The 13,770-nt window shown below is 45.7% G+C and overlaps 1 long non-coding RNA gene across 1 annotated transcript; it reads left to right on the plus strand.

Annotated features, from left to right (window-relative positions):
* The first annotated feature begins 506 nt into the window (after positions 1–506).
* Positions 507–5,677, plus strand: LOC141581510 (uncharacterized). The gene is made up of 3 exons (XR_012514212.1): positions 507–961; positions 3,194–3,388; positions 4,279–5,677. It is a non-coding gene; the product is annotated as an uncharacterized LOC141581510 (long non-coding RNA).
* The last annotated feature ends 8,093 nt before the right edge of the window (positions 5,678–13,770 follow it).

Below are 13,770 nucleotides of genomic sequence, written 5' to 3' on the forward strand. Positions count from 1 at the left end.
CGCTCTGTTCTGCCAGTGCCCGAGTGCCACGAAGCCTCTTTTTATGCCTATTGAAAGCCTCTGAGGAGCTTTCAAGTGCTCTTTGATAAATCATGGTAAGTGTTATTCCGGCCACTCCAGCACAGTACCTGCTTGGAGCCCTCCCGCCTCCCTGGGCCACTGCTCTCCATCACTGCATTTCGCCGGCGACAGTAATTCATTCCACTTGAGCTGACGAGCTTTGTTCCCATTTATTTGCACATTATGAGCTGTGTCACTCCACTTACCCTCTAGACAGTAAATGGATTGAAAAATGCAACTGTAACAAATATTAGGGAAAGGATAAGAGAGGGGGGAAAGAATGTGAGAGAGAAGGAAGGAAATTGAACCTTTGAATTTAGAGTCCAAAAACCTCAGACAATAAATAAATAAAGCTCTTGAATTGTTCCAATTAGCAGCAGCAGCAGAAGCAACAGGAATGCCATGAAAACTTACAAGCTTCCTTTGAAAGAAACCACTTTCTCCATTCTCTCTCTCTCTCTCTCTCTCTCTCTCTCTCTCTCTGTCTCTCTGTCTCTCTCTCTCTCTCTCTCTCTCTCTCTCTCTCTCTCTCTCTTTCTTTCTCTCTCTCCTCTTGAAGCTGAATTCTCTGAGTGAAGTGAACTCAAGCATCATTCTTGGGCCAGGACAATGATTGGGCTGCAGTGTTGGCTTTTACCTTCAAAGTCAGAGAGGCTTAGGCCCTGCTTTCTGCTTTTCCCATTAAAGGCCAGGGACCCCACGGTGTAACCCATTCCTCCTGTTATAACTGGGAAGACTTTCAAGGAAATGGAGACAGCTCACCAAAGTCATGCTTCTTTTTCTAGGTCTCAAAGCTGAGGCAAACCAGAACTTGAAGTGGAATCTTCTAGAACCCTGAGTGGCTGGGCAAATGCTGGTGAGGCCCAAGGACATCCCTAGAGACCCAGGCCCACTTTGTCTGGTAAGCTGAGTCCCATAGAAATGTGTCAAGGATGATTTTTCTCTAAAGCGAGTAAGTGAGGTAGCTGTGTTTGGGAGGTCTGAGGACACAGGAGCTTGGGTCCTGGAGGCCACGGGAAGGCCATGAGAGGGCAGTGCAAAGGACACCAGAGGAAAGCCTGGCTGTGGGAACAGCTGCCATGGCCATGTCCTGGCACTGAAAAGCATGATCACCAGCCTCACGGGTACCCACTCCAGTCCCACCCGGCTTCCAAAATGATATGTCAGGAGCTTACCAGGGGCTTTCCCTCTCCCCAGCTATGAAGTCTTGGGCAACTCATGCCCTCTGAGACTTGTGTTCCTCGTCTATAAAATAGGATAAGACCATTTATATCACAGTTCATTGTAATGATTAAATGAGAAAATGCCCATAAAGTGCCCAGCAGAGAACCTGGTAAGTAGCTGCCCAGCAAACAGTAGTTATTAATACTATCAGTGGTAGTGATAGCCTCAAGCTTGTTCCATCTCCTCCTGAATCTGCAGTTCTGGTCATGTTGCCTCTCCCTGACTCATTTCTTGGTTATCCATTATCCCTTACAGGGCACAAGAAAAAATCTATTTGCTCTTTGTACTCAGTTTCTGGCACACAGCTCCTGAAACCCTTGGAATTTCCTGAGTGATGAGAACATCTTTTGTTATTCATAATAAGCCTCTTTTGATCGCACCTGAATTTATGCTAATTAGGTGATTTAGGGTGGAGCCCCTAGAGGAGGAGTCTGTGGGAACCCCAATTTATAGCTGATGAGTCAGCAGGGCTGGTGGAAACTTGGCACTTGCAATGGGCATCTGAAGTGGCAGCAGCCTTGAGGGTCCTTTCACTGTGGGATCTGATGCTGACTGCAGGTAGATAGTGTCAGAATTGAACTGAATTATACAGCACCCAGTTAGTGTCCACAGAGAATGCCGAATTGGTTGTTGGTGTTAAGAAAACACCTCCAGACCCTGAGTTCAGTCAGTCGGGCAAGACCTGTCTTCCTGGGTCAATAAACATGTATTGCTGGGTGCTGGGTGCTGAATACTGTTTGGCCCAGAGATGAGGAAGAAAGAAAGACCATCACAGAGATTTTCCTACAACACGTTGTGCAAGTTGTGCCAGAGGGCACAACTTAAGTTAAAGAGCAGCTTAAGACATTTACATTCTTTCAAATGTGAATGTCTGTTCATTCAGGTGGCCCTCCTAGGATTGGGTTCTAGGTTCAAAATCTGCTGGCTTATGCTGGGGTAACTTATTAAAATGATTCTGACTTCAGTTTCCCCTCGTGGAAAATGAGGATAGTTGTACTCAGTTCATGGGTTGATTATGGGATGTGGGCTGTAAAACACTGAGAACTCTGACAATTAGTTTCTGAGATTTTTATGCTGTCCTGGAATCAAGAGAGGTTTGCTGGAACCCACATCTTAACAGCTATGCTTAATGTTCCCCGAATGGGCCCACAATTGGGGATCCAGGGCCTCAAGGCCCCCAAGGGCCTGAGGATAGGATCGGTGGCCTCACATGGGACTCCACATCTCTGTGGCAGAGGCACCGAAGAGAAATTAATTCTCCCCATTTGGGGTCTTCCTCTGTATTACCTATTCATCAAAAATTGCCTGGTGTTTGTGCATTTTTCATTACAAGAGTCAACATTTGCCACGTTAATAAAGCAAGGGCCTGCTTTTCTCCTCTCAGAAATAGAATATGTAACGACAGGGCCCCTTTGATGTTTCCCAGCCAATACAATATGTATCTGAATGAGGATGAAAGTCATCCTATTAAGGTCAGGCTGCAGAAGCGTTGTGATGGAGCAGAAATTGGGGAAGGGGTATGGTGAGAGTCTCTGCAAGATGCACATCAAGGCAGGGAGTGGGCTGGGGCTCTACGGAGAGGCCGCTTCCTATCCCAGTCCCAGGAGAGACCTCAGTTCCTGCATCAAGGGCTGGGAATGGAGTTTAGTTGCAGGTTCAGCTCACAGTGTCTCAGAAGGAAGATGATCTAGAAGGAAAATAAATTCCTTCCTTGCAGGGTTGTTTGTTTGTGTGTATCAGATGGGACTGTGGACCTACGTGTGTTTCATGATGGGATGAACATCTGGTGAGACAGAATTGTTTTTGTCATCAAAAGCAGCTGTCTGTCCTGAACACCTATGATGCCAGTGCTGTGTGAGGCACTCAGAGAGACCAACTGGTGGGACCTTCTCCACTTTTGTCCCCACAGAGCTGACAGCCTAGCTGGGGAGAAGAGCTCATCAAGAAACATGAATATCCAACCTTCCAAGTCCAGACAGCCATGGGAGCCACACTACAGGGCAAGGTGAACAGAACCACCAGAACCTTCAGCAGCCTGACCCCAGACCCTCAGCCTCACTGAGATGACTGCTGACCAACTCCTAACAGGGATCTGCAACATGTGGTGAGTAGAAAAGCAACTGAAGATCTCTCCTCTTCTCTTATAAGCCCTGTGTTTGCCATATCCTATCTTTGCAGACTACTCTGACCTCAAAACCATCCAGACATAAGCTTCTTTGGCAGATCATACCTGCCCCATGTTTTCTTTTCTTTCTTTCTTTTTTTTTTTTGAGATGGAGTTTTGCTCTTGTTACCCAGGCTAGAGTGCAATAGCGCGATCTTGGCTCACTGCAACCTCCACCTCCTGGGTTCAAACAATTCTCCTGCCTCAGCTTCCCAAGTAGCTGGGACTACAGGCATGCGCCACTATGCCCAGCTAAATTTTTTCTGTATTTTTAGTAGAGACGGGGTTTCACCTTGTTGACCAGGATGGTCTCAATCTCTCAACCTTGTGATCCACCCGCCTCGGCCTCCCAAAGTGCTGTGATTATAGGTGTGAGCCACCGCACCAGGCCCTGCCCCATGTTTTCAAAGATCCTACCAGGATGGATTGCAAAGGACAGTGACAGACACTCATCGACTCCCTCTAATCCCTCTTCCCCTACCTCCAGCCAGCCACCTATCATGTCACTTTCTCCTTTTGTGAAATATCATGAAGTCATTCATAGAAAAGTCTTAGGAGGTTGTACTGGTTCTTCTAGTTACTGATCGTGTTGGTCATGGGCAAGTCACATACTATCTCCGAGCCTCAATTTCCACATCTGTGAAATGAGGATAACAATAGCGCCTATGTGCTGGGGCTGTTGAGTCCTGAGTGTGGTACCCAGCATGCAGTCATGCATGGCTCAGTAGTGGTGTCTCAGTAGTAGTAGTGGTGTCTCAGTAGTAGGAGTGCCGTTACGGCTTACTCTTTTTCCCCATCATCCCTGTCCCCCTCTCCCTCCCACTTCACAGGTTGTGGCTTGTGGACAGAGATGCAGCCAGAATACCCCATGACCTACGAGGATGCAATATTCTAGGACTGTCTGTGCAAGTCTTGCTCATTCTACTCGTGGTCCTGAAGTCGAGCTGAAGGCAAGCTCCGGTTCTGGGCTCTACTGGAGATGCTCTGCCTCAGGCTGGGTTTGCTGGTGTAACAAGCAAAACCGCTTGCCAACTGCCTCCCGGCTCCAGCCTTGCTTCAGCCAGTTCATGGCAGAGGCTCTTCATCCTTCCTCTGGAAGATGACTGACACCAACAAGGATGTATGGGCTGGTAGAAGGAAGGAACCTGAAAACTCACGGAGAGGAAAGTAAGAGGAGCTAGAGCCATTGGCTGAAGACCGCAGTTCAAAGCCCTTCAAGGAAGATCTTTGAGCGTGCTCAGCCTCAGTTGCTTCATCTGTGAAATAGAGCTTCTGTCACCCTCTGGTCCCTATTCCTGACTCCCAGGGTCAGTTGAGTTTAATGTGTGTGTGAGATACCCATGGAGTGGTCAAGAGTGTTCATGCTGGAATCAGCACTGCCACTTTCTAGCTGAGCACCTGCCTCAGTTGCTGGTTGGCAATGGGGGACAGAACCTTCTTGACAGAGCTTCTGTGCAACTTCAGAGAGCTTCCATGCCCAATGTGCCCAGTGCCATTCCTGGAACCCAGGAGCAGCCTCCACTCTCATGGGACTATCCTGTGTGGGAGAGAAACAATGAACGTGTATAAAAAGTGGCTCCACGGAGAGAGTGGCCACGTGTCCCCTGAATATGTCCACTGTTTTTCCTGGTGTAATTACCAATAGGGCCCCTTTTCACACTCAGAAGTCTTCTAGCCTGGAAGATAAATTTTATAGTCACTTTCACTATGAAGAAAACTAAAGAGCACTTAGTGAGACAGTGACCCAATCAAGTATTGTTAGATGGGTTGGAAGGCCACTTGGAGGATATGATGTATTCGTTACGATCTGAATGAAGGGAAGGAGTCAGCCATGCATCACTGTGCTGAATGAACATTCCAGAAGAGGGGAGAGCAGAGGCCCTGCGGCAGCCCTGGGCTTCCGGTGTTGAAGGAACAGGAAGGCTGACAGTGTAGTTGGAGCAAATTCTATTGAGTGGTGCAAAAAGAGGGCCTAGGAACAGCCCAGGCCACACCATAGACTTCTTCTGAACATTTTTGTCCCGTGACCTCATGCATTCTCTTTTATCTTAAACTGGTTTGAGTCAGGTTTTCTTTACTTATACACAACAAATGAAAGAATTCTTTAAAATATAAAATATTAACACTGGTAGTCTCAGGTTGTAGGATTAGAGAGCTTTTCCTTTTACAAGTTTGCTTCTCTGAATTTTATGCAATGAACTTGGATTACTTTTGTAATTTAATAAACAGGTTACGTAAAATATATTGGGCTGGGCGTGGTGGCTCACACCTGCAATCCCAGCACTTTGGAAGGCCAAGGCAGGTGGATCACGAGGTCAGGAGACGGAGACCATCCTGGCCAACATGGTGAAACTCCGTCCCTACTAAAATAAAAAAACTAGCTGAGTATGATGGCAGGCACCTGTAGTCCCAACTACTTGGGAGGCTGAGACAGGAGAATGACTTGAACCCGAGAGGCAGAGGTTGTAGTGAGCTGAGATGGCGCCACTGCACTCCATCCAGCCTGGTGACAAAGCGAGACTCCATCTCAAAAAAAAAAAGTTATTGTATGTCTCCCTTAGACACAGTGGCTGAACCAATTTTTCCCTCCTGACAGCCAATAAAGGCTCAGCGAAAAAAAGGAGAGAAGAAGAGACCAATAAGCTGTGAAGTTCATGTGATTGCCAAGGGGTGGGTTGAGAGTTTACAAGGGGAAGGGGAGAATAAGCACCATGTGGATGAGCCTCTCCATGGTTGTGGATGGAAAATTCAGGGAGACACAGGTTGACTTAGTACTGTATATTAGTTGTTGCTCCTTCTTTAAGTTGAATGCCTCCTCCACAGTCTCTGCTCCCAGAAGGCCACAGTTATCGCTGATGACCCTCTGAATCTGCAGCTCCTGATGTGCAGTAAGCATCACTGATATTTGGCAACTGGCCTCTTGAGCACAGAGCACAGCCTCTGTTATCCCCGTGAAGGCCCCTGTCCAACCAAGGCTGGCCATAGGGAAGAATGAAAGGATATCCACAGAGGGCCTGAGAAGAATCTGCAAGTCTCCTCTGCTGGGCCAGACAAATAGACCCTCTCTCAGCCTTTTAGACCAGAAGGACCTCCATTCAGACCAGAGATCACAGACAACTGGTATGCAGGATGCCTCATCCATTTCACTTATGTCCATAGCAGACATTCACAGCACAACCTCTGTATTAGGGTTCTCCAGAGAAACAGAAATAATGTGTGTGTGTGTGTGTGTGTGTGTGTGTGTGTGTGTGTGTGTGTGTATGTGTGTGTGTGTGTATGTATGAATATATTTATATACTATAAGTATATATATAGAGAAAGAGAGGCAGAGAGAGAAATTATGGGAATTGGCTCATGCAATTAAGGAGGCCAAGGAAAGCAAATGGTGTAATTCAGTGCAAGTCTGATGGCCCAAGAACCTGGAGCACTGATGTCCACGAATGTCCCAGCTCAAACAGAATTTGCTTCTTTTCTACCATGTTGTTCTAATCAATCAGGCTCTCAATGGATTAGGTGATGTCTGCCCACACTGCTGAGAGTAGATTTTCTTTGCCCAGTCTACTGATTCAAATGCTAATCTCTTTTGGAAACACCTTCAGACACACCCAGAAATAATGTTTTACCAGCTCTCTGGGCATCCCTTAACCCAGTCAAATTGACACATGAAATCAACCATCACGCTCTCCTCCACACCTAGACATGGTTTCAGAATGCTTCCTCATGCAAGGCTTCATGCAGTGCCTGTAATTGAGTTAAATTAGGACAAAACCTCTTTACCTTCACTGATTGTATCCAAACTCCTCATTTGACAAATGGGGAGTCTGAGAAGAGAAAGAATATATTCCAAAGCCATTCAACACGTGAATGGTAGATGTAAAACTCCAGTCCCTGAATCCCAGCTCTGGGTGCCTCCCATCACCCCATGATGGCTCTAGAGTGGCTGCTTCCTTGCAAAATGTTCTTTGCCCTCATACTTCTGCACTCTCCATCCAACCAAGCCCTAAAGACTGTAGTGTTTATTTTAGCGAACGCACAAATCTGGTCTCTAAAGGATGAACATTAATAAAATATGTGCTCTAACTCTATGTAACAAGGAAAATATAGAATACATTTTCTATTCCCATTGATCCTCAGGCCACTGGCAATCCACCAACAATTGATTTAGCCATTTGATTAGTTTGGGGGAAAAACATTATATTTTAATGGGGTATATATAATTCTAAGTTACTGCTTTGAAGTTGAACCAAATATTAAAATTACCTCTTTTTATGGATGCTGCACAGCTATGAAGCTTTATAATTGCAGCCTGGGCTTTTGTAGGTGATTTGAACTGGAGAGGCAATTTCTGCAAAGCTTGCTGCATGGGCCTGGTGTCCGACAGGCTAGGCAGCCCCTTTGACAACAAAAAAGATGCAGATGACAATGCTAATAATTACACCTTGTGTTTGACCCACACTTCACAGCTATAGAGCTCAACAGTATTTTTTTTTGAGCTGCTTCCCTTTAAAACAGCTCCCAAATTCATCCCTCTTCTACCTCCCAAGTCCAAGCTCATCAGCACTTAACTGGACTTCTGCAATAGTTGTTTTTTTGTTTTTCAAACAGGTATCCTTCTTGATCCACTGCCATCCATTATCCTGTTGCTTAAAATCCTTCCATGGCTTCCTGTCACCTAGAACAAGGTTAGCAAATTACAGCCGGGGGGTTAATCTGGCCTGCTTCCTTGTCTCATAAATAAAGTTTGATTGGAACACAACCTCACTCATTTGTTTGCACACTGTCCATGGCTACTTTTGCACTAAACAGCATAGCTGAGTAGCAGAGTTGTTGCAACAAAGACCTTATGGCCTGGAACATTTAAAACGGTTACTATGTAGCCTTTTACAGAAAAAGACTGCTGGTCTTTGAACTAGAGAACAAACTTTAAAAGCCTTCCTTAGGCCCACCAGGTCTTCTGTGTTCCGGCCCCAGCTATCCCTGGGTCCTTCCTTTTGCACCACTCTCTCCTCTACTGTTTGCTTCTCCACAAGCAATAGTGACTGACCTAGGCAACAAATAAATTGATGGGAAAGCTATAGTGAAATACTCACAACAAATAAATTGATGGGAAAACTATAGTGAAATACTGGGCTGATAGGAAGGCTGGGGACATGACTTAGAAAATGGGGTCCAGGGTGCTGAAATCGGACACTCTTGTGGGCACTGCCTTTGAATTGTTTTTCACTCAAGGCTCTATGTCCTGAGACAGAGAGAGTCCGGTTGATCAATGTGCTATCTTCTCGCTTTTCAGTAGGGGAATACAAAAGGCCTTGATTTACAGACTCACCCAAAAGAGGAGAGAGAATATTTAAAAAATAATCATAATAATGCAGACACCAGGAGAAGGGGGAAATTGGTGTTAGGAAGTCAAAACCAGAACATATCTGGAGTAGCAGCTTTCAGGCTCTTCTGCCTTGAGAACCAGTAGGAGCCTCCTCTAAGCTTAATTAAGAGTCAGCTTAGGCTGCTGATTGTGCTGTTTTCTGATGGAAAGGATGAATGTCTGATCACATCTACTGCACTAGTTTCCTGTGGCTGCTGTAATAAGCCACCATGAACTGGGTAGCTTAAAACAGCAGATACTTATCCACTCAGAGTCCTGGAGGTGAGAAGTCCAAAGTTCAGTGACATCCGTCTACTGCCTTGACCATTCCTTCCACCTGGATTAACATTTTTTTTTCTCAATGCTGTTCCCGCTCACCTCCGTCGTTCCCTAATAGATACTTCAACCAAGACTCGGCCTGCCTGCCTGGTGCTGCACTGAGCCCCGCTGGAAGGAAATGTTGGTGCAGATTATCCGAGACATCGCAGTGGGGTGCAGGCACACAGGTAGAAGGAGCCCAGAGGCCAATGGCCCAGATTTGTTGACACTGCTCTGTCAATGCTGTCCACCGCTTCTCTGTGACCCTGGGCAAGTCCCTTAACCTCTCAGAACCATGGTTTTCCCATCTATGAAAAAAGGGATAATAAGATCTAGGTGATTCCCGGATGCACGTTTAATCTCTGCTAGTGGATACCGGATCCTGCCAGGAAGGGAACTCTTCTGAAATGTCCATGCTCATAGGTACATGCTGGGTATGCCCCATTGTTGCCAAAATTCTCTTCTTTGGAAAATCTACTCCTTCCCCAGCCAACTTTTTAAAACCAGACTCCCTGCCCCACCTGGCCACAGACTGGCTTGAAGAGATGAACAGGGCGCATCAGATTCCTGCACCTGGAAATGACCATGAGGAAGGAGGGGAGGAACCTGTGGACACCAAGTTGAGAAGTGGTGAGGGAGATGCAGGTCAGTGTCACCAGGAGTGACTGGGGGACAGTGTGATGTTTGGAGGGCACTGGCTGGGGAGGGAGGAAACTGGAGCAGAGACACATGTAAATGCCTTGAGAGAAAGGCCGTGCAGCCTCTGCAGGAAGGAGAGGGGAAGAGACTAAAGGCAAGCTCCAGCCTAGTCCCTGGCTCTTCCCACAACAACGGGACCACTCTCAGCTTCCTAAGTGCAGTGCCTGGGTTTGGCAGGGCAGTGTGAAGGAACAAATGACGTCCCATCACTCACTCACTGTATCACTAAGAGGGCCCCAAAGGTCCACAAAGGGCCTATTTAGGCAATAGCAGTGGCTGACGCTAACCTCCTGCCAGACTCTCTTCTGTGTGTGTTCATTCTTAAAACAGGTATTCCCAATCTTCCCATTTCACAGATGAGGAAACCTGAGGCACAGTGATCAGACGTCTTGCCTAATGAGTGAGTGGCCCAGAATTTGAACCCAAGTGGTCTTCTGCAAGGGCTCTGAACTTACCACTGTACTATACTGTCAGCTGGTATAGTTATTAGAGATACTTCATCAGAAAAGGCAATGAGAAATAGATACAAAATCCTGTTCATAGGAGACTCAAAAATAATAAACAACCCAACAAGAAATGGACAGGAGCTTCACAGAGAAGAACACAAAATATTTTTGACTTAAGTGAAACACATCCAATGCTCCCACACGGAGAGATTCAGCACTGCAAAGGTGTCCCTTCTGCCCAGAGTGATTTAAAAACTTAGGACACTCTGGCTGGGCGCAGTGGCTCATCCCAGTACTTCAGAAGTCCAAGGCAGGTGGATCACTGGATCACAAGGTCAGGAGTTCGAGACCAGCCTGGCCAACATGATGAAACCCTGTCTCTACTAAAAATGAAAAAATTAGCAGGGCGTGGTGGTGCACCCCTGTAACCTCAGCTACTTGGGAGGCTGAGGCAGGAGAATTGCTTCAATCAGGGAGGGGGAGGTTGCAGTAAGCCAAGATAGCACCACTGCACTCCAGCCTAGGTGACAGAGCAAGCCTCCATCTATTAAAAAAAAAAAAAAAAAAAAAAAAAAAAAAAAGATATTTAGGACACTCTAAATCTTCCAAGTCATAAAGATATTGTTTAAGGAATTTGATAACACCATTCTAAGATGCACCAGAAGGCTTAATTGAGCAGAAGAGTGAGAACGTTTTTGAGAAAATGTGTATGACTTGGGAGAACTTACCCAGCACCATAGTTTGGAGCAGATTATGAAGCTATGGTAATTAAAACAGTGTAACACTGGCTTTAGGATAACCATTAGAAATGTGTCAGCAATCACTTGAGAAAAGCTCAGAAAAACAGAAAGGGGAAAAATGATATATGTATACAAAGATAAAATATAAAATATATATATATAAATGAAAATATGGAGAAAGTTGCAATTAAATATGCAATTATATAAATTACAAACATGCAATTAAATATTTGCTATAAGATAAAGGAGGTGTTTCATACAAATGAGAAAAAAAAATACCATTTAAGCCCAAATTAACTCCAAATGGATTCAATATTTTTACATAAAAAATGAAACTATTATTTTCTCTCAAAAATGCATAACCTGAATTTAATCAAAGGGAAACATCAAACAACCCTGGATAAGGGATTTCTAGAGAATAGCTGTCCTGGAATCTTCTAGCTGTCAGCAGCAAAACAGGCAGAGAGGGGAGGATGAGCTCACAGAATTGGTAAAAGGGGCCCAGGGCATATGAGCACAGCAGCCACAGTATCCACAGCAGGGTGGGGGATGAGGGTTGGGGAAGTAGGTGTGTGTGAGGAGGTGTTCTCTGAGAATGTCACATGAGGAAAAATAAGACCCTAAAATAAGGGCTCCGGGTGCAGCCTGGCTTATTTCTCTTTGTAATGGTCTCAAATTTTATCCATGTTGTCATCAATACTAGGATTTTCTTCTTTTTAAAAACTAAGACCAGGCACAGTGGTTCAAGCCTGTAATCCCAGTACTTTGGGAGGCCAAGGTGGGTGGATCATGAAGTCAAGAGATCAAGACCATCTGGCCAACATGATGAAATCCTTTCTCTATTAAAAATACAAAAATCGGCTGGGCGTGGTGGCATGCACCTGTAGCCCCAGCTACTCGGGAGGCTGAGGCAGAAGAACCACTTGAACCCAGGAGGCAGAGGTTGCAGTGAGCCAAGATCACACTACTGCACTCCAGCCTGGCAACAAAGCAAGACTCCATCTCAGAAAAAAACAAAACAAAACAAAACAAAAACTGAATAACATACCATTGTCTGTGTGTATATAGTGTGTGTGTGTGTGTGTGTGTGTGTGTGTGTGTGTGTGCGTAGTGTATATAGGGTGTCAAAAATGTGTGTGCATATATATATATATATATATGAGTAAGTATATATGTGTGTGTATATATGATATATGATATATATACCACATTTTCTTTACCCATTCGTCTTTCAACAAACTCTTAGATTGTTTCTATATCTTGGCTATTGTGAGTAAGGCTGCACTGAACATGGCAGTGCAAATATCTCTTTAAGACAGCATTCGTTTTACATTAGAAAAAAGCCAACAATGAATTGAAAAGATTCTGCCCACCTTTCCAGTTCTTTCCATGGCAACCAGTTCTTGTCCACTCCAAGCCCATGCTGACTCCAGTTGTGTCTGAAATATCACATGACTTGAGTTCTCCCCTGTATTGTTAAGGACTTTGATTGGCTAGAAAGTTGGTGGGTTGGATTATCTCAAGGACTCAGTGAGCTCCTCAAGATGGTCCATACCTTATATTTTGCAAGACACACAAGTGCTCACATTTCAAGTCTTTCTTGTCCACTTCATCCTTTGTTGAGCTCTACATCCTCAGTTCCAGGATTTTCTTCTGACTTCAGGGGCCCTCATGAAGCCTGGTAACTCAGATGGCCACACAGGTGTGCAAGCTCACAGACTCAGAGACCCATCGGGGACCTCCAGCATTCATCCTCACCTACCAGTGTTCCAGGGATACTTGCTGATCCACCCCATCAGACTTTTTGTTAAAATTGCCACAAATACTCTTCTAGCAGGGAACAGGGGTTCAGACATCGTTAGGGCTCTGGCCTCAGGGACCTCACAGACCTCCAGAGAGACAAGGCTACACCATGCTGAGGGCTGGCAACATGCATGAGCAACAGGTGCAGGAGTCGACCACGACGTATCAGCCTGAGCCTGAACACCTGGACCTGCCAGGGGATGGTGACCTCGGTACAGGCACACCTGATGGGTTAGTTTCCTAGGGCTGTTGATTGCAAACTACAAACTGGGTGGCTTGAAGCAACAGAAATGTATTCTCTCTAGCTTCTGGAAGCCAGAAGTATGAAATCAAGGTGGTGGCCTGGCCATGCCTCCTCCGAAGGCTCTTGGGAGGAATCCTTCCTCTCTTCCAGCTCGTGGTAGCTCCTGCCATTCCTTGGCTTGTGGCAGCATGATTCCCAACTCTGTCTCCATCTTTCCTGGCCATTTTCCCTATGTCTCTGTGTGTCTTCTCCTTTTCTCTTATAAGGACATCATTCATCATTTCTAGATTCACCCTAATCAAGCCTGATCTCATCTCGTGATTCTTGCCTTAATTACAACTTTGAAGGCCATTATTCCAAATGAAGTAGTATTCCAAGCTTCTGGGTGCACATAGACTTTTGGGGAACATTCTTTGGCCTATTGCACCTGGAAAAGTGCACAGATCGCTGCAGCAAGCTCTCAGGTGTGTGCTGGAGTCTTTATGATTATTGTTATTTGCACCCGGAGGGTGGGAAGCAAGTAGCCAGATATTTGAGAGGGGCCGAGGGTATAAGAACACCTTTCCACCTGTAAGCACAGAAAGAAGCTTCTTGAAGGGCCTAGAAGTACCCTCACCCTAATCAGAGGCCACATGGGGGAGACCTGAAGGGCAGAGCCACTTGCCCCTCCAGCTAGGGGTACTAATGGGTGTGTCCTGTATGTCAATGAA

The sequence above is a fragment of the Saimiri boliviensis genome, chromosome 1 (assembly GCF_048565385.1).
Source record: "Saimiri boliviensis isolate mSaiBol1 chromosome 1, mSaiBol1.pri, whole genome shotgun sequence".
NCBI lineage: Eukaryota > Metazoa > Chordata > Mammalia > Primates > Cebidae > Saimiri > Saimiri boliviensis.